This window comes from Aquarana catesbeiana, linkage group LG07 (genome assembly GCF_042186555.1).
Source record: "Aquarana catesbeiana isolate 2022-GZ linkage group LG07, ASM4218655v1, whole genome shotgun sequence".
Lineage (NCBI taxonomy): Eukaryota > Metazoa > Chordata > Amphibia > Anura > Ranidae > Aquarana > Aquarana catesbeiana.
The window spans coordinates 79,896,452-79,916,904 of record NC_133330.1 but is presented as its reverse complement, the minus strand read 5'-3'; the positions used below and the strand labels follow the sequence as shown (position 1 = coordinate 79,916,904).

The 20,453-nt window shown below is 43.8% G+C and overlaps 1 protein-coding gene and 1 pseudogene across 1 annotated transcript in view; one reads left to right on the top strand and one right to left on the bottom strand.

Annotated features, from left to right (window-relative positions):
• Positions 1–20,453, bottom strand: part of ATG7 (autophagy related 7) — a gene marked incomplete at its 5' end in the record, with an annotated part of 381,295 nt that overhangs the window by 100,906 nt on the left and 259,936 nt on the right.
• On the top strand, positions 2,071–2,189 carry LOC141104120 (5S ribosomal RNA; annotated as a pseudogene).

Below are 20,453 nucleotides of genomic sequence, written 5' to 3'. Positions count from 1 at the left end.
ATGGCAAGCCAGGGCGAGTCATTGGAACCAATTGGTGGTGCAGCTGCTTCTCACATTTCAGCCCTTGTATACATGACTGAAGATGCGTTTTCCTCCGCCCTGCAGGGCCTAGAAGGAAGATTAGCGGCTTTAATTGCATCCTCCATCCAAAAGGATAGGAAGCATGCTAGAGCCCCCTCCACCACCTCAGACCCTTTACAAGGGAACAGTGGGTGCAGAATGAGGTGTTACCCCTTTAGGTGATCGGGAGGAAGAACAAACTGATTACTCCTCTGCGGAGGAAACAACGGTAGATGAACCCTTTTCAGCCTCAAAATCTGAGAAATTGCTGGTACAATCTCTTACGGAGATGGTTCATTCCACTTTCTTGCTACCCCTAATGGAGTCTGCTGAAAGTTCGGTTTCTTCCTTGGGTTCCTTAAAATACCCACAGTCTTTGCATGCGTTTCCTGTCCATGCATTACTAGAAAAGCTTATTTATGCTGAATGGGATCACCCTGATAAGCATTTTCTCCCTCCAAAGAGATTCTCAGTTCTCTCTCCCATGGAGGAGAAATTCACCAAAAAATGATATGTACCCGCAGTTGACGCTGCGATTTCCAGGTGAATAAAAGTCTAACTTGTCCAGTAGACAATGCACAAATGCTTAAGGATCAAACAGATAAAAGGTTGGAATTCCTGCTAAAGTCCTCTTTTTTTTCTTTGGCAGGTGCCGCTACTCAGCCTGCAGTCGCTGCAATAGGCATCTGTCAATCCCTAAAGGACCAATTCAGACAGGCCCTTAAAGAGGTTCCTGTATAGCAAGCCCGGGATTTGGCCGAACTACCAAAAGCATTATATTTTGCCTTAGACGCCATAAAAGATTCCATTCACCAGGCGTCCTGCCTTGCGTTTGTGCTAGTACACATGCGTAGGATGTATTTTGTGCATGTATTTGATATATACATTTTAATTTAAGTTTTTATATCACATATGTATTATCTATTATTATTTGTTCATATGCATATACAAATAATTTTTATTTCTCATATTTACACCTATATAGATAGCATTCTAGGTATTTAGTGTTTCATTGTACACTTATTACATAGATACAGACACACATTTTTCCTCTCTACATGAATGCACTTTATATATGTATATGTCTTTCATGATGTATTTATTGAATGTATATGAATGAGTAACATTAAACAATAATAATCACAATTTTTTTAATAGCACTATACATACACATTCATCCAGCACTTATAGTTATATAAAATGTACTATTTCATTTATCAGGTTCACTTTAAGTTAATTCACCTGGATACACATATGTGCCCCTATACTCAACCACACGTTTGTTATTAACCAAATTTCATTTAAATAATTGATTAGTTTCAATTAATTACACAATTGATCACATGTTTAATATGCACTAGTATGTATTTGTAGCAAAGTTTTGTGGTTGTATAGCTATGACTAAGCACTGTTGAGTGTGAAACGCGTCAGCTTTTTTATCCCGTACCCTGCTGTGGTTTGTACTTTTGTTATTTTGCACAATAAAGACGTTTTTATTGGAGTGTGCTGTCCAGACCTTCCCTCTTCTAACACATGCGTAGGATTCCGTGGTTAAAAAATTGGTCAGCCAAAGCACCATGCAAAAGGCTTTTGACTGGTTTTCCTTTTCATGAGGATAAAACGGCTATTTGTGGATGATTTGGACAAATACATCCAAATGATTTCTAGTGGAAAAAGTACTCTTTTGCCAGTCAAAAGAAAGTATAAATGCCCTTCATTTAAGCGGACTCTTTCTCCTGCACCAGGGGCACCCGCCTCTAAGCAGTGGCGACGGCCTCCACCGTCAGACTCTAGAAGAAAGCCTCAGGGTCAGGCCCAGGCACAAAAGAAGTCCTGAGGGCGGAAACCTGCAAAGCAGAGTTCTAAAGCCTCATTATGAAGGCCCCCCCCCCTCGCCAGAGTGGGGGGAAGACTTCTGCAATACTCAGAAGTCTGGCAAGAGGAAATTCAGGACAGATGGGTCATCTCCACGGTGTCTCTAGGATACAAACTAGAATTTTGTGAGTTTCCACCAACGGCCACATCGCTCTGAAAGCGCCCAATCTCGTCTGATCTCGGAGGCCAAGCAGGATTGGGCCTGTTTAGTACCTGGATGGGAGACCACCTGGGAATACCAGGTGCTTTAACCATCTCGCTTTCTGAGGTCAAACTTTGGGCTTTCATTCAAACCTCTTTACGGTACCAAAACCAAATGGAGATGTCAGACCCATCCTAGATCTAAAAAAAAATCGAAATCAGTTCCTGAAGATCTGCTCCTTTTGCATGGAGTCGATTAGGTCAGTGGTTTCTATCCTACAAGGAGGAGAACTTCTGGCGTCTATCGACATCAGGGATGCATATCTGCATGTCCCTATATTTCCTACTCACCAAGGGTTTCTGCGGTTCAAGGTAGAACAGCAGCATTTTCAGTTTGTAGCCTTGCCCTTCGGGCTAGCTACAGCACCCTGGGTGTTTACAAAAGTTCTGGCCCCACCTCTAGGCAGGTTAAGGGCACGGGGCATAACAGTCTTGGCGTACCTAGACGCTCTATTGTTAATAGACCAGTCGGTGATCCATTTGGAGCAAAGCGTGCGCATTACAGCCAAATATCTGAAAAATCTGGGTTGAATTCTCAAATTAGAGAAGTCTTACTTAAAACCGCTAGAAAGGCTGGAGTACTTGGGTCTGATCATAGACACAGCCCAGAAAAAGGTGTTCTTGCCTCAGGCAAAGATTAATGCCATAAGAGAGCTGGTGCAGATGGTCAGGTCGAAAAGAGATTCCTCCATTCACCTTTGCATGAGGTTTTTAGGAAAGATGGTGGCTTCATTCGAAGCAGTTCCCTATGCCCAGTTCCATTCGGGACTGTTGCAAAACAGTATCCTGTCTGCTTGGAACAAAATGGATCAAGCTCTAGATTTGCCAATGCGGCTGTCCCCAAAGGTGTTCCTGAGCCTCAGTTGGTGCTCGGTATCCAGGAATCTGCAGAAGGAAAAAACCTTCATACCAGTTACCTGGAAAGTGGTAGCGACAGATGCCAACCTTTCAGGTTGAGGAGCAGTACTGGAAAAGACAACTGTCCAGGCACAGTGGTCCAGAACCGAAAAAGCCTTGCCCATCAACATCCTAGAGATTCGGGCAGCGCGTTTGGCTCTGAAGCCCAGAACATTCAGGTTACGGGATTGTCCTGTCAGGATCCAATCCAACAATGCCACAGCTGTGGCCTATATTAATTGCCAAGGGGGCACTAAGGGTCTTGCAGCTCAGAGAGTGGTGGACCATATTCTAGCTTTGGCGGGAAAGGATGTACATTGCCTATCGGCAGTCTTCATCCTGGGAATAGAGAATTGGCAGGCGGACTACTTGAGTCGCCAGCAGTTGTTCCCGGGGGAGTGGTCCCTTCCCCCCTGAAATCTTTTTGGCTATATGCCAAAGATGGGGGATCCCGGACGTAGATCTTTTGGTGTCCAGGTTCAACATGTAGTTGCTCAACTTTATGTCAAGGGATCCACTCGCATGCGAGACAGATGCGTGGTGACCCCATGGGGTCAGTTTTCACTGAGTCAGACTTTTTTCCCTATTCAGTTGCTGCCACGGCTTCATTGCAGGATCAAGCTGGAAAGAAAACCGGTAATTCTTGTAGCCCCAGTATGGCCCAGAAGGTCCTGGTATGCAGAAATCGTTAAGATGTCGGGGGAGGATCCATGATCTCTTCCACTACGACCAGGCCTACTCTCATAGGGGCCGATATTCCATCCTACCTTACAAACTCCAAGTTTGACGATTTGGCTATTGAAGCCCACATTCTGAAGAGACGTAGTCTCTCTGGGTCAGTGATTTCTACCTTCATTAATGAACCCGGCTTCCAGAGTCATATATTATAGACTCTGGAGGGCTAATGTTTCCTGGTGTGAATCCTAGAGTTGGCACCCTCGGAAATATAACATAGGTAGAATTCTTGTTTTTTCTACAAGTACAAATGAAGCTGGCCTTGAGTACTATTAAGGGCCAAGTCTCTGCTTTATCGCTCTCATTTTAAAGACCGCTTGCTTAGCATTCTTTGGTCCGAGGTTTTTATACAAGGCTTAATGCGGCTTATTCCGCCAGTTAGACCACCCTTGAACCCTTGGGACTTGAACTTAGTTTTTTGCCGGTATTGCAAAAACAGCCCTTTGAACCATTACAACATATTCCCTTGGTCCTTCTGACAAGGGAAATCGTGTTTTGGGTTGCTATACCCTCTGGAAGAGGGTATTGGAGTTGGCTGCTGTTTCCTGTAAAGAAGCCATATTTAATTATTAAGGTGAGATATTGTCCTACCATCGTTTTTTCCAAAACCAGGTTCTAGGGTAGAGAACTCACTACATTGTCTTGATGTATTGAGAGCGGTCAAGGTCTATTAAAAGACGACGGCTCAGGTCTGAAAGACTGATGTTTTATTATGCTGCCAGAGGGTCTTAGGAAGGGACAGGCAGCATCAAAATCCACTATTGCTAAGTGGATTTGGCAAGTCATAATTCAGGCCTAAATGGTTAAAAGGTAAGATTTCACCTTTTTCATGTCAAAGTGCACACTACTAGAGCAGTTAATGCTTCTGGGGCAGTGCATCACCAAACCTCCATGGCTCAGATCTGAAAGGCTGCAACTTGGTCTGCAGTCCATACATTCACCAGATTTCATCAAGTGGATGTAAAAAAGGGCATGAGGATATCGCCGTTGGGCACAGTGTGCTGCAGGCAGCAGTATAGGTCCTCAAGTCCATTGGCGCCCTACGGGTTGAGTCTCCTTCCCCTCAAATAGCATTGCTACGGGACGTCCCACATAGTAATTACTATGGTGCTCTGTGTCCCATGATGTACGATAAAGAAAATAGGATTTTTATAACAGCTTACCTGTAAAATCCTTTTCTTGGAGTACATCACGGGACACAGAGGTCACTCTCCTCTTCTTCTGGGGTATATGTATATTGCTTTGCTACAAAAACTGAGGTGTTCCCGGTATGGGAGGGGTTATATAGGGAGGCAACTTCCTGTTTAGGGTGTGCCAGTGTCCATCACCTGAAGGTGGCCTATAACCCACATAGTAATTACTATGGTACTCTGTGCCCCGTGATGTACTCCAAGAAAAGGATTTTACAGGTAAGCTGTTACAAAAATCCTATTTTTGTGAACTGGTGCCCAATACTGAACTGCATATTCCAGATGAGGTCTTACTAATGATTTGTATAGGGGCAAAACGATCTCTCTCTCTGTAGTCTATACCTCTCTTAATACAAGAAATTACTTTGCTCGCTTTGGAAACGGCAGCTTGGCATTGCATGCTATTATTAAGCTTATGATCTACCAAAACCCCAAGATCCTTCTCCACTATGGATTCCCCCAGTTGTACTCCCCCTAGTATGTATTATGCATGCATATTCTTAGTCCCCAAGTGTATAACTTTACATTTATCAACAATTTAAGAAAATGCACACATAGGTAAGAATAAGGTCAGACATAGTGAAAAGTAGTCCAGAGATATGAAGTACATCAGCCCATGTTTGTGTAAATAAATTAACCAGTATTAGCTGCCCATAAAAGTGATGGGACAATGGGAAAAGGTAGGAAGTGGGTCAGCCTTCTGCACAGGATCTGTCAAACATACTGCGTTACAGTATTTTCAAAACTGGACCTCCCATTCAAAAAAAAAAAACAACATGCTGCAAAATGGATTTTAAAAGTGCATTTCTACTTACAATTTTCTGGCGGTGCTGCTGCAAAGTCCCTCAAATACCCGTTGAGTCTGCAAGTGAAGTCCACCTAAGCAGGTTCTTGAGATAATATGACGATGCTGCACTGCTCCTGAATTCTGAGCAGAGTTGCCACCCATGTGTAGGCAACTTGCGTTACTGTGGCATGTAAAATGTTACAGGGGTGCGGCTAAGCATCCGGCCAAACCTAGTCCAGCCTACTGCTATCTGGTTTGACAATACTGCCGCTGTTGCCAAAACCCTCCCACTGTGAGCTGCAGTGCCTGTGAGAGGTGTTGAATGGGACACAAATAAAGGAAGATTTGACTCAGTCAGAGAAGGTAAAAGAGGTTTTTTTTTTACTTTAGGAGATTTGGGCATCATGATATAATTGGATTTGATACTTGTTGACAAAAAACAAATCTTAGTGCCCATAAGACTTTTTGGAGGTAATCATACACACAAAATAGTATGTATTAGGCTGGGTTCACATATATGCGGGTCCGGTTTTGGTACAGAGCCGGTGCGGTTTCATATCAGCGTTTCAGGAGTGATTCAGTTGAGAATTTGACACTGAAATCGCACCTGAACCGGAATGAAAATTGCACAGGACCCTTTTAAAATTTGCACCGCAACTGGCCCGCATATATGTGTACTGACTCCATTGAAAGCATTCACATTCACACCTGATTCACATATATGTGAACCCAGCCTAAATGATATACTTTATTCAACATATAAAAACATATACAGTATAGAGTTAAAAACTTATTTTGCACCAAAGACTGATTTACAATTTTACACACATAATCAAAAAGGTCTCTTCAAACAGATGTACTGTACATCAATAGATTTGCCAATTAGAGAGATGGCCAAGTTGCATTACAAATCTCACCTCGTCTCCTGAACAATACTTTACTTCCTGAATTGTTGTTTGCGAAATGCATTGAGATTTGTGATGCAACTTATCCATCTAATTGGCAAATCTATTAATGGACGTTTGTTTGAAGAGATCTTTTTGATAATGTGATTATATGTGAAAAATTGTAAATCAGTCTTTGGTGCAAAATGGAAAATTCCTATCAAAATACTTACCGTAATTTTCCTTTCCTGATGGACTCCATGGCAGCCAACGTGTGGGTTTAGTCCCGCCTCTACTACCCTATAGGACACTACTCCCATAAATCTTTGCTCCTCACCAGCAGCCGTGTTCGATAACTAGCCTACTCCAGTCATTTGGGAGGGAACTCCTGCTGCCATGGAGTCCATCAGGAAAGGAAAATTACGGTAAGTATTTTGATAGGAATTTTCCATTTTCCTGACAGACTCCATGGCAGCCAACGTGTGGGAAATAACTCGCCGTACACACCCGGGTGGGCAAAATGCTGAAGAAAACAAAGATTTATTTAATACCGTCCACCGACAGTACTTTAACACCAAAATCAACTGAGGATAGAGCAGCTGGCTCAACACAATAGTGGGACATGAAGGTATGTATCGATGACCAAGAAGCCGCCCTGCAAATCACTTCAGGCGAGACGTGGCGAGAAGCAGCCCACGAGGTCGAAAGACTTCTAGTCGAGTGCGCTGTCACCGCTTCTGGAGGAGCCAAGCCCTTCTCTCTATATGCCCATTGAATTGCCTGTACAACCCATGCAGAAATGGATCTGACTGAGGCTCGGAGCCCCTTGTTCTTCCCATAGAACGACACAAAGAGATAATCCGATTGACGGAAGGGAGCCGTTACTTCAAGATATTGCTTCAAGGAGACACCAACATCGAGTGGATGTATTTCTAGATTTCCAGCAGATCTAAAGGTAGGAAGTGAGATCTCTTGATTCTCGTGAAAGATTGAGGTGACCTTAGGGTTTGACCCCAGCATTGGAATTAGAGTCACTCTGTCTGGAAAGAAGGTTAAGAAGGGTTCTTTTGACCCTAAGGCCTGGATCTCGGATACCCTCTTGGCTGAGGTGATGGCAATCAAAAAGGCAGTCTTGATAGTAAGATCTCTAACAGACAGTGGTTTAACGAGTTGAGAGAAGAACTCAAGAACTAGAGGTAGATCCCATTTAGGGAACCTGGGTTTCCTTTGAGGCCTCATTCTAATTGCTCCTTTGAAGAATTGTTGAATAAGGGCATGTCTGGCCCAGGACACCCCAGTAAAGGCTGATATTGCTGAAACCTGTACGCGCAGTGAGCTGACAGATAAGGGTAAATCCAGGCCTGATTGGAGGAAGCTCAAGATGTCCTGGACTGCAGGTGCGTCACATGACTTGGCCCTGGACGACATATGGATCGAGAACCTTGTCCAAATACGCTCATACACCTTGTTAGTGCTTTGTCTTCTTGCATTCAGAAGTGTAGGAATAACCTCCTTAGGGCAACCTAGTGCTTCCAACCTACCCCTCTCAAGAACCAAGCCCTCAATTGTAGGTGAGCTGGGCACGGATGGAGAATCGTGCCTTGGGAGAGTAGATCCGTTCTGGTTGGGAGAGGAACTGGTTCTCGGAAGCTGAGGAGTGATAGAAGAGGAAACCAAGGCCTGTTGGGCCAGTAAGGAATGATGGCTATTATCTCCACCTCCTCCCACCTGAGCCTCCGCAGGAACTGGAAGATGATAGGCGTCGGAGGGAAGGCATAGGCTCTGTGGAACCACCAACGTTCCGTCAGTGCGTCTATCCCGTAGGCTTGTGGATCTCGAAACCTTGCATAGTACCTCGTTAGCTTTTTGTTGTACGGGGAGGCGAAGAGGTCGACCTCTGGCGAGATCCCCAGTGTTAGAATCCATCTGAACACATCCTCGTGGAGAGACCACTCGTTGTTGTCCAAGTGGACTCGTGAGAGAAAATCCGCTTGGACATTGAGAATCCCTGGAACATAGGTTGCCGTTAGATTGACCAGATTCTTCTGGGCCCAGACCATTATTGGTTCCACTTCTTGTAGCAGAGACAGGCTCTTGGTACCCCCTTGTTTCCTTACATAGGCTACTGCCGTCGTATTGTCCAGTCTGAGTAACACGGATGTCCCCGCTATCAGATGACGAAATGCCAGCAGTGCCTGGAAGGCTGCACGCAACTCTAGGATATTTGACACCAATCTCCGTGCTGGAAAATCCCAGGAGCCTTGAGCCACTTCCGCTAGGCAATGAGCACCCCAGCCTCTCTCGCTGGCGTCTGATGTCACCGTGATCCAAGTGATGGGAAGGATGGAGTGACACCTGCGTAGATTCTCTTTCTGAAGCCACCAGAGGAGGGAACCCCTCATGGTCTGAGAGATGTAAACGCGCTGATTCTTGTCGCCCGACCATTGAAGAAGAAATCCCTTCTGGAAAGGACGCATTCTCCACTGAGCCCATTTCACCATTGGAAATGTGGACACCATGGTGCCTATGATTCTCAGACACTGGAGGGCCCGGAGATGAGAAGACGAGAGAGCCAGGCGAATCCTGTCCCGAACTATTGTGATCTTCTCCTCGGGTAAGGAAATTGTGCCTTTCACTGTATCGAAGAGGGCCCCGAGAAACACGAGAGACTGGGAAGGCTCTAGTTGGCTCTTCTCCCGGTTCAGGAGCCATCCGAATTCTTGGAGAGTTGAGATGACCATATCTCTGTGTTTCAGGAGGCAATCTCTGTCTTGCGCCAGTAGGAGGAGATCGTCCAGATAGTGGTGAAGACGGATCCCTCTGGTTCTCAGTAGAGCCACAACGGCCAGCAAGACCTTCGAGAAGACTCGTGGAGAGGTGGACAGACCGAAGGGAAGGCATGTGAATTGTAAGTGTAGTTGGCCTATGGAAAAACGGAGAAAGCGTTGAAAGTCTGTTGCCACTGGAACGTGGAAATAGGCGTCCTTGAGGTCTATTGAAATGAGCCAGTCTCCTGGTTGAACCGACTGTCGAATTGTGGACAGGGTTTCCATTTTGAACCTTTCCTTTTTGATGAAGTGGTTCAGGTGCGTCAAATCTATGACAGGTCGCCATGCTCCACTCTTTTTCTGGACCATGAAAAGAGGAGAATACATCCCCATGCCACGTTGGTCGTCTGGGACAGGAATAGCCGCGCCTTGATCTAACAAAGATCTCACGTAAGCTAAAAGGATTTTTCTTTTTTCTTCTGTGGCTGGAAGAGATGTGGGGACACACCTGAGCCTGGGAGCACTGCTGAAAACCCAGGTGTGACCTGAGGAAATCGTCCTTACGGTCCAAAAGTCCTGGATCGAGGCCGCCCAAACATGCCGAAAGCGAAGGAGGCGAGCCCCCACCTGGCCTGCCTGGGCGGGCCCCATCTCAAAAAGACTTGGTCGGTTCCTTCTCACCCGACATACTACTCTTAGCATTTTTCTTGAAAGAGGATTGTCTGGCCTTCCAGGATCTGGAGAACTCACGGCCCGGCCTGTATCCACGTGCATCCCTGGCACGATCCTGATTCTGTTTCCTTGGAAACGATCTTCTCTGGCCTTGTAATCGCCTGTCCTGAGGGAGGAATCCCGACTTACCCCCGGTGGCACGGGTTATGGCGCTGTCTAATTTATTACCAAAAAGAGAGGACCCATCGAAGGGGATACGGCACCAAACCTGCTTTGATGCTGGGTCTGCCAGCCAGGGGCGAAGCCAAAGGGCACGCTTGGCAGTAACAGCAGACAACATAACTCTAGCCACCAAGCGGATAATGTCGATTGAAGCCTCCCCCAGAAAGGATGAGGCTAACCTTAATTCCTGGATGGGCGAACTCCTGGCCACTTCCTCCGAGACTCCTCTAAGTGTCTCATCCACGCTATCTGACCACGTCTCCATGGCCCTGGACATGGCGGCCAGAGCCAAGGCTGGTTTACATGCCATGCCTGCTGTGAGATAGACCCGCTTCAAATCCGAGTCTATCCTTCTGTCCAAGGCGTCTCTGAACGAGACCGTGTCTTCCAGAGGGAGGGTCACATGCTTGACCAATCTCATCACAGCTGCATCCACTAGCGGAGCAGACTCCAGTTGTTTAACTTCTTCTTCCTTGAAGGGATAAAGCCTTTGAATCTTAGAGAGAAGAGAGTTCTTTTTCTCTACCTTTCCCCACTCATCCGTGATAACTTCACCTAATTCAGTGAAAAAGGGGAAGCTGACACGTTCCTTCTTCAGCTGCTTGAAGAACTTCCGCTGTTTTGCAGGGGCCGTCACTGGCTCTTCCCAGTTTATAGTTTCCTTGATGGCTTTAATCAGAGGAGGAAGTAAGTCAAAACTGAATCCGGTATAAGGGTCTTCTCCTTCTGAATCACTATCTGAGGAGACAGCAGACAGGTGACTGGGCAAAGAGGACTCACAAGTGTCCTGGGCCTGAGTATCCCTAATTGGTGGGTCTGGAGGCTCTGTAGGAGAAACATGGGATTGACTAGACCCCAATTCCTTTAGATTCTCTTTCACGATCTTCTCCACCAGAGACTTGAGTTGCTGATCCGATCCACCTCTTTCACCTGTTGCTTTTATATAGCAGGTATCACAGAGGGATTTGCCTATAGGAACCTTTGCCCTACACCCCCAGCAGGCTCCTTCGGCTGCATGACTGGAGTGAGATTTGGAAGGGCGAGATGGTTCCCGGCTACGGTGTCTCGATTTCGAGGAGGAACCGTGATGTCCAGATCTGGACGAGGAATGCCGGTGCTGTGATCTAGAGGAACCACTTCTGTGCGAGCTACGTTGTTGAGTAGACCTAGAAGGGCTGGAAAGAAAAAACACAAGTCCTTCTGTGTTAATGGAGACAACAGACAACTGATGCTCCATACCCCCCCCCCCCCCCCGCAACACCCAGGCAGGAACCCCCCTACCAAGTACCTGTTGCGAGAGGGCTGGCCAGAGGCAGGCGGTGAAGCGCTAATGCTCCCGGAGGGATCCATCGGGCTGAAACAACAAAGCACCAGATAGTAGTTTAGAAAGCAGTAAGGGCAGGCCAAAACACCAGTCCTCAGAAGCCCCCTCACCTGATGAAGCAGAATCAGAGCAAGGGGATACACTGCCGACAGTCTGCAAGCATTCCCAAGCCTGCAGACCATTTTTCCAAATTTAAATCTGGCGCCCTTGTGACGTCACCGCCGTGCCGCTAGTGCGCACGCGCCGTTACCGCTATGCGCGTGCGCGAACCAAGCCTCGTTCTCGCGCCGGACCCGCGCATGCGCAGAACGGCCGCGAAAACGAAACCAGGAAGTACACGGCGGCTGGAACGCAGAAGGAACCAGCCGCCATGTCTGCCAGCTACACTGTACCCGACAGTGCGGGGAAGGACACAGGACACAGGCACAGACAAACACAGGGAAGGATTACACAAACTGCTGCCATAACAGTGTAAACGGAACGGACTCACCACTCCTGCTGCGATCGAGACCTGGACCAGGTAAAACAGCACAGACCGGACTTATTCCTGGGCAACAAGGGTCACCTGCTAGTAGCTAGGCTGTATGACCAGTTGGGGTTCGCCTGCCAGTGGCTAGGACTTACACCGTCTTCAGCGCCTCTTCCATATGCCCCTTCCATACCCTGCTAGTAGCTAGGGCTTATTGGAATACTGCGATCCCATCCTAGGAATCGCTCACCAGATCTGATCGCAGGGAGAAAATAATCTTCGGGTAGAAAGACCATTTTAACTAGGTCCTTGGAGGAGGACAAAAAAAGAACACGGCTGCTGGTGAGGAGCAAAGATTTATGGGAGTAGTGTCCTATAGGGTAGTAGAGGCGGGACTAAACCCACACGTTGGCTGCCATGGAGTCTGTCAGGAAAATAGGTTTTAATTCTATATATGCTTTTATATGTTGAATACAGTGAATCATTAATACATCCTATTTTAGGTGTCTGTCCCATGGGCACTAAGATTTTTTTATTTTATTTTTTTAAGTAATAAGGGATGGAGTTATACAAGCCTATGTACTAGACTTAATGTACTAGACCCAATTATATTGTCCTACAGGTGCCTGCAGTTATATTTTAACCATTTTACATTTTTCGCACACATTAAAATCTGTATTTTTGTTTTGAAAATGTGTTAAAACCCTCAAAGCTTTACATATTTTCATATTTTCTTTTTTTAACTAGAGGCCCTGTAGAAAAAAAAAGTTGCATTTTTTTTTCATATTGCATGATATTTATGCAACTGTTTATCTATAATTTCAGGGAAAAATACACAAAAATGGATTTAAGACACACAAACACAATACAATCCCTATTTTTTGTACAAAATAAAAGATGAGGCGATGTTAAATAAACAGATACCCAAAATGTTAGGCGTCAAAACTGTGTCTACCTGCAAAACAGCAAAAAACTATGGCACACAATTAATAAGTGACGATTTAAATGCCTGTACAGATTATCGATCTAGAATTTACCATAAACACTCAGGATTATATCTCTCACTCTGGCTTGAATTGCTGTACCCAATATGTGTTGTGCAACTGTAGATTACATACATGTACATGCCCATATGCGCGCATTTGCATTCCTATATGTGTGCACCGGGCACAGCAAGGGTGCTTTAAAAAAGGTTTTAATTTCTATACAATTATATTTCATTTTTTTTTTAACATTCTTTATATTTTTTTATTTAAATATTACTATCACAAGGGGAATAACAACCTCCTATATGATAGCATTGGGCATAAACTTGTCTCTCCTGCCCTCTATTCTAGCCGTTTGAGCACAGACTGTGCTCAATCCACTGTACACCCACCTTTGAAGCTGGGATTTAGACAGCTCTGAAAATGGAAGTGTTTACAGTCAAGTGCTTCTATGTTCAGACTTTGCAGAAGAGATTGGGGAATGGTGGTCCGGGGGGTGGGGGGTATGGAGAAGATTTGAACAGCAACTTGCAAGTCTGGTAAAAGTGATCACTTTTAGTACATAGCTGGGCATATCTGTTGCAAGTACCTTGATAACCTGTCAGTAACTGCACGTTCTAATACTAAGCCACTCTCAATTAGCAGCAGTGATGTCAGCCTGCCATGTAAGCTTCTCCAGTTGCCCATTGGACTGCCCATCACGTAGGCAGCCCATGGTCAGATGAAGGAACACACACAAAGCAGGCTGACGACGCTATGATAGTGGCTTCATTTTGTCAATCTACACCAGGAAGTGTTGTTACTGGCAGGATATCCAGGCAAGAAACTTTGCAACAGATTCACAAAACACTATTCAATAAAGAAAAATGTATACTGAACAATAGGTTAAGGGTTTACATATACTTCAAGTGTATATTTAAATGCAAGCAGTGTAAGTACCTAAATTTGACCTTGTATCTACTTATTGCAATGTACTGTACAGCAGTAGTTACACTGGGAGAAGGCTAAGAAGAAGAAGGAGCCAATTACTTGTGTTTCCCTGATTATGTGCTAACAAAGCACCTGTTGATAGGAGGATAAATGATTCGCTGATCAGTCTGCTGTTTCTCCTGTCTAGTCACAAGCTTGGGGAGGGATATCAAATTGCAAATGTTACCTGAAACAGAAAACAATCAGGTCTTCTGCCCTGACAAAAAAAGGTGCCAAGTGGAAGATCTGTGAAAATCTCTTGACTGGGTGGACAGAGACACATAACCTTTGTCAGGTAAGACAGTTCCCTGGAGTCCATCTCCTTGCACATGATACCAATATATGAATGCTGGATCTTCCTGGCACAAAGATAATGCCAACAAAACAGGAGTGTGGTCGGTATAGTGTACTTGCTTACATGCAAAAAAAAAATACTTCTAGCTCCCACAAAGTTAAATAATATAGGGGAGATGTGGTTTGCGCAAATATCTCTGTGTATGCGCAGAAAATGCAGACTAGTCCTTTCTTTTGTATATCTAAATGCAGTGCTAGTTTATGGATATTTACATATTTACATGTCTGTGTGTACAGGCACACTGAAAGCAATGGGGCTGCATTCAGATCAGACAAAAAAAGTGGGTTGATGAAATAAACAAAATATTCACAAATATTCGGACACACTGATCATTCTTATAAGCAGTTCAAACTCTAAAATCTAAATGATTACTGTATATATGCCATTTAGAAAGAAAGATCTTAGTGGTGTTGACATTCTCTTCGGACATAACCCCTGCATTCCTCAGTGATGGGGATGCATGCACTGATGGTCATGACTTACATTTCTCCTGTTGGAAGGCTGAGGTACGTTCTCACTTCAAAGTATTAATGATCTATGAGGGTCAAGCTTGTGTCTTTTGCCCTATGAAATGGTGATGGAATCTTCCGGCTTGCTGGAGCAGCTGGAGATTTTTGGCATGCTTTCAGAATTATCAGACTGTCCTTTGAAATTTGTTGTGACAATATCACTAGTAGCAGAGGATAGTCAGCTTTATATGGGTACTTTAAATGAAACCTACAATACGTTTAAAAAACCCTAGTTAACAAAGACAGTATAGATTGTATATTAAAAAAAAAATCCATGGACTCATTCATACGTGCAGCCAGGGTGTTTTCATGCCCCACCCCCACACCCGAATAGAGACATGCAGCTGCTCAGGGTTTTACAAATGCTGCTACAAGTTAAACAGCATGTTGCATTTGGTGGGCGTTACTGCTGCCAAACCTACAACATGCAAGTTCACAAGGGCCGCAATCGCCCCACTACAGCGCCGTGGTGGTGGGGCATTTACAGGGTTAAATCAGGGAGCATGGAGACGACTTAGGTTGCATAGTTTATAAGGTTGAAAAAAGGCACAAGTCCACCCAGTTCAACCCATAGTCCTGTATATTCTGCTTCCTGAGGAAGACATCTAAAAGTTTTTTGAAGTCATCAATACTCTCAGCTAGTACAACTTCCTGGGGGGGTGGGAGTTCCACAGTTTTACTGCCCTAACAGTAAAGACTCCTTTCTACATTCTAAGGTTAAACCTCTTTTTCTATCCCCAAATCGTGGCCACATGTCCCCTTCAAGAACCGTAGAATAAACTGTTTATTACAGTTACGGGAGTCACCTTTGATATATTTGCACATTGTAATCATATCACCTCTCAAGCCACTCTTCTCCAGAGTGAATAACTGTTATTATTCATTACATTCATTTTATTTATTTTGCAGTCCTTCGCTGAACTCTTTCTAACTTAACAATGTCTTTCCTAAGCATTAGTGACCAAAACGGAGCTATATATTCAAGATGTGGGTGAACCAGTGTTTGTAAAGACATACAATTATTGATCTCTTGAATGTAAGCCCTTTTTAATGCTTGAGAGTACTTTGCTAGCTTTGTAAACTGCGACTTGCCATTTTATGGGGTCCTATATTCATATTCATTTCAAATTGTATGCCAGGAAAGATAAGAACATGATGAGTGGAAACAATCCAATGTGGGCAGAAACACCCAAATCTCCAAGAGGGGGAAAAACAGAGCCATGTATTATAGAGATCTTGCCACTGGTGTCCCCAGAAGGTAAAAAAAAGCCAGCAGACTTCAACTATAACAGATATAATCCTTATTCCACGGGCTAATCCTTTAGGGCAAGGGTGTCTAATCTTTCTAAACAAAAGATTGGTTTACTGTCCTTTAGACTTTAGGGGGGATTGGACTGTGACCAGTGGAAGTAGAAAATGCACCGCGTCAGTGAGGGTAAACAATGCTCCATTAGTCGGAGGAATAATGCCCAATTATTGGTATCAGTGGGAGTGGGGGGACTTATGCTCCATCGTTGGTGTCAGAGTGAGGAATAGTGTCCCAAGTGCTGGATAAGGGCAAGCAAAGGGGTGCAGCTTGGAGGCCACTGTTTTAAGACAACCAACTGTTGGCAAACAAATAAAAAAAAATGCATTACTCTTTAAACATATCACAGCTGTTTTGTGCCAGATGTATGAAAGATCTAGAATGGTCTGCATGGACAAAGAAAATATATGTTATGGGGTATCAGAGGTGAATCTGGTTGCTTTCATTTCAAATGGTGTTCAACTTTAAATCCAAACACAAAGCAAATAAAAAAAAAACACACCCTTGACTCCAATTATGCATTTATTAAGAGATTAATAAATGTATTTTAAATACAGCTAGTACAACCACCACTTTTTTTTATGTATAATAGCTGCTTGTAATTTCATGCACAGAAAGACTCAGGATGGGAAAAGGCACTCACATCTAATCAGGGTTTTACAGACAGCTGTCAATCTACTTTGGCTATATTTACATGGGAGAGGACAACAGTACTGAGTAGCCCATGCCGAAACATTGCATTCTCCAAATTACAGCAGTCTGTATGCACTGCAGCAAGTTATATACTCCAGACCTCTGTATGCTGTGCTGTACATGACATATTCTGGACTGCTAAACTCTGTACATTGTGTATACTGATGCACACTGTATACAGCTTTGTATGTTACTACCATACAGTGAACCACTATGCTTTGTACATTTTGCTTTACCTTAGTTGGGACCCCTGTGTTTTGTATGCTGGGCTTTATCCCTTTCATGACTAAGCCTATTTTTGAAATTTGGTGTTTACAAGTTAAAATCCGAATTTTTTGCTAGAAAATTACTTAGAACCCCCAAACATTATATATATATATATATATTTTTTAGCAGAGAATCTAGAGAATAAAATGGAGATTGTTGCAATATTTTATATCACACGGTATTTGTGCAGCCGTGTTTTAAACGCAAATTTTTGGGAAAAGGGACACTTCCATGAATTAAAAAAAATCCAAACAGTAAAGTTACCCCAATTTTTTTGTATAATGTGAAAGATGATGTTACGCAGAGTAAATAGATACCAAACATGTCACGCTTTATAATTGCACGCACTCGTGGAATGGCGACAAACTATGGTACCTAAGAATTTCCATAGGCAACGCTTTAAATTTTTTTTTACGGTTACCAGGTTAGAGTTACAGAGGAGGTCTAGTGCTAGAATTATTGCTCTCGCTCTGATGATTGTGGCAATACCTCACATGTGTGATTTGAACACCGTTTACATATGCGGGTGCAACTTTCGTATGCGTTTTCTTTGCTGCGTGAGCTCGCGGGGACGCTTTTAAAAAATTTTTTTTCTTATTTATTTTTATATTTATAAATTGTGTTTAAAAAAAAAAATTTTTTTGATGACTTTTATTGCGGTCACAAGGAATGTAAACATCCCTTGTGACAGTAATAGGTGGTGACAGGTACTCTTTATGGAGGGATCGGGGGTCTAAAAGACCTCCAATCCCTCCTTTGCACTTCAAAGTATTCAGATCGCCGAAAACGGCGATTCTGAATACTGTGTATTTTTTTAAAGCCGGCGCCATTGGCAGCCGAGTAAATGGGAAGTGACGTCATGACGTCGCTTCCGTGTTTATGATTAGGAGGCTGAAATGAAGTCACCCACGGCTTCGTTCCAGCCCACCCCCAGCCGCCGGAGGCGGCCAATTGGTCATCGGGCCTCCCGCTCACGGGAGGTGTTGGGAGGGGAGACATCCCCTTCCGATCCTCCGGTATAACAGCCAAGCGGCTTTGAGCCACATCGGTTGTTATACTCAGATAGCCGATCGCCCACTCTAAACAACGGTACCGGGATGATGCCTGCAGCTACGGGCATCATCCCGGTATAACCCCGGAAAGCCAAGTACGCACATCTGCGTACGCTCGGCGGGAAGGGGTTATACTACATACTTTTCACCATCGCAATCTATATGCTGTGCTATACCCTATGTACTCCAGACTGTTGCACTTTGTACAATGTGCTTTACACAACATTCGCCCTTAAATGTTGTTTATGACCACAGAAACAATTTTTATGAATTCTTAATTGTATTCACTTCAAACACATTTGCTAATCTGTCTGGTATAAGATCTCCTGAATTTCAGTGATCTCTAACAGACGGCCACTACTATGCGTTGTAGAGAGGTTGTTCTCTGGCCATGATTGAGTTCATTTTCGCCAACACAGAAGTAAAGTCACAAGTGGGGGGTAATTGACTGCAGTTTTTTTTTTCCAGCCGTATCCAAGGAAACTAGAATTTGTACTCCATATCTGACTCCACATGATAGAACAGCAACTGCAAATCTTCTAAGATGCTGCACAAGGATAAATTGGAACTCTCTTAGAAATAGCATTTTTACACTAAAAACACCTTTGAAAACCATGCTGTCTGTGTCTTTGTACAGGCCCACATCAGAGCTGTAATCATAGCGCACAAATACACAAAAAACATACTGTATTTGGCACAGTCATTAGAGGCACATTAGAAAAACATTGATCTATGTGATTTATCACTAGGATATAAAGTAACAACATTCATGCGCAGTTTATGTAAAATCAGCAGTAGCCTGCTAATAAAACAAGTACAAACGTATTTGAAGACACTTTGTTTAACTTTGATTCTAGCACTCCTGAACAGTTCAATATAGCATTACAGATTACAGAAGGATCAATAAAGATTTAGAAATTAGGTTTTGGAGATTTGTGTATGTGTACAGTATGGTCTAGTGGAAGTATTAAAGACCCTGGAGGATGTAAGGAGTACATACAATAATATTATTACTGTTAAATAGCCTTTTTCAACCAGGGTGCCTTCAGGGGTGCCTTGGCAAAATGACTAGAAGTTACCCAAACACTTCTATACAAGCCAGGGGCTGGATCAAGTTTGCCTTTTAGTTACATAAAGCCACAGGTTTTCATTGTGCACTATTATAACCTTCTAGCCTCCAGCATTGCAACAATCAATGATGTCATAGGTTGAAAAGAAGGATGTCGGGGCACCTGTGCCACCTGCACAGCATGTTAGTTTGCCCTTCTACATCAGCATTGGGATCACATTAGCTCAGTGAGGGAGAGAAACTGAGGGAGAAGAGAAACACTGGAAAACTAGTCAGTACCAGTGTGCAAAAGGTGTGTTTGCATTGGAAGAACAAATCCTCTAACGTTGGGTGGCTAGTGAGTATGGATGTTTCTGTGTTATGTAAAACTATTGGTTTACCCAGGCATTTTTCTCCCTAAATCCCCCAATCCCCTGAATGTTTCTTTTTTTATATATATTTTGAGAAATACAAGCAGATACCTATTCATCATGCCATACCATCAGGGAGGCATGTGACTGGCCCCAAATCAGCTTTACAAAGACCACAGAAATAGCAGGGAGGGAGGGGGAGTGCTTGAAAATGATGGTGGCCACACAAAATATTGAAACTTTGGGCCCAATCTGGACATTTTCACTTAGAGGTGTACTCACTTTTGTTGCCAGCGGTTTAGACATTAATGGCTGTGTGTTGAGTTAATTTGAGGGGACAGCAAATTTACACTGTTATACAAGCTGTACACTAACTACTTTACATTGTAGCAAAGTGTAAATTCTTCAGTGTTGTCACACGAAAAGATATAATAATATTATATCTTATTATATTATAATATTTAATATGTGGGGGGTACTCAGTTTTGTTAGATACGTTTATATATATATATATATATATATATATATATATATATATACATACACACACACACACACACACACACAAACCTGTGGAAACATTGGAATTCCAGCAGGTGATGTTTTTTTTCTCCTTGGCTTAGTGACAGCCAGTGGTTCCAGGATGAAGCCCCCAAGGAAATCCACAGATCCCCAGTGCAGTTGTGAAATGCTGCTGGGGTGAATAACCATTCTCACAGCATTATGCTGAAGTGGCACTAGCAACTCAAATAATTCAAGTGCAACTCTATTTAATCTGAAAGAGGTACACTTTATGTCCAAACGTTCGTGGAC